This window comes from Micropterus dolomieu, linkage group LG02 (assembly GCF_021292245.1).
Source record: "Micropterus dolomieu isolate WLL.071019.BEF.003 ecotype Adirondacks linkage group LG02, ASM2129224v1, whole genome shotgun sequence".
Taxonomy (NCBI): Eukaryota; Metazoa; Chordata; class Actinopteri; order Centrarchiformes; family Centrarchidae; genus Micropterus; species Micropterus dolomieu.
Window position 1 is genome coordinate 10,230,435 of NC_060151.1, and position 764 is coordinate 10,231,198.

General features: G+C 33.6%; 1 protein-coding gene across 2 annotated transcripts in view; it reads left to right on the forward strand.

Annotated features, from left to right (window-relative positions):
* LOC123986178 (GTPase IMAP family member 7-like) overlaps positions 1 to 764 on the forward strand; it is a 14,772-nt gene that overhangs the window by 8,295 nt on the left and 5,713 nt on the right. The gene's annotated exons all lie outside the window — the stretch shown is intronic.

Genomic DNA, 764 nt, shown 5'->3' on the forward strand with positions numbered 1-764 from the left:
AACACTCTCTGCCCTGGCCTTATTTCATACGAACTTGTGTGACCTATCAATATTATTTCCTAGGGCAAAATTCCCTAGGTGGCGTTGTTGGCAACTTAAGTTATTACGTATTTAAATAGAATCACACCCTCGTCTTGCTACACTAAAATGCAATTTACGCCGACAACGATACCTGTGAATTATTGCTAACACATAAATGAAATACTACAATTTCACTCACCGAAACAACGTACTCAGAGGATGAGTTCAGTAGCAGTTTGTATGATGCTTTAGCAATATTGTTATACATTCATGCCAATAAAGCTAATTTGAATTTGACGAGTTGAGAGCCAAAACCTCGATCAGTTCGTCAGGGGGTGTGGTTTGTGATTGACAGTTTCAGCAGGTAGTAACAAAAATTACATGCGGTGAACGATGAATGGTAAATTAAGTTTATCACATCAGTTGACAATTTATTACTTTAGATTTCAATTTACCTTAAATTTAACCCTCTGTATTTCAATTCACATGCGTTTTCATCACCTCCCTTTTACTATTTAACCCTTGAGGCTACCTGCTTTAAATGATGAATGCCAATTTTGCGTTGTGAATGATGATTGATAAATAAAAAATGGTTATTTTTTCATTCTATCACTACTGTTTTAATCAAATCAACTTAAAATTAATCAAATCACTTGAATATTTATCACTATTTTTAATTTCACATCCATTTGAACCCCTTTTATTTTTCCATTGACATCCATTTTCATCACCTCCTTTTTTTT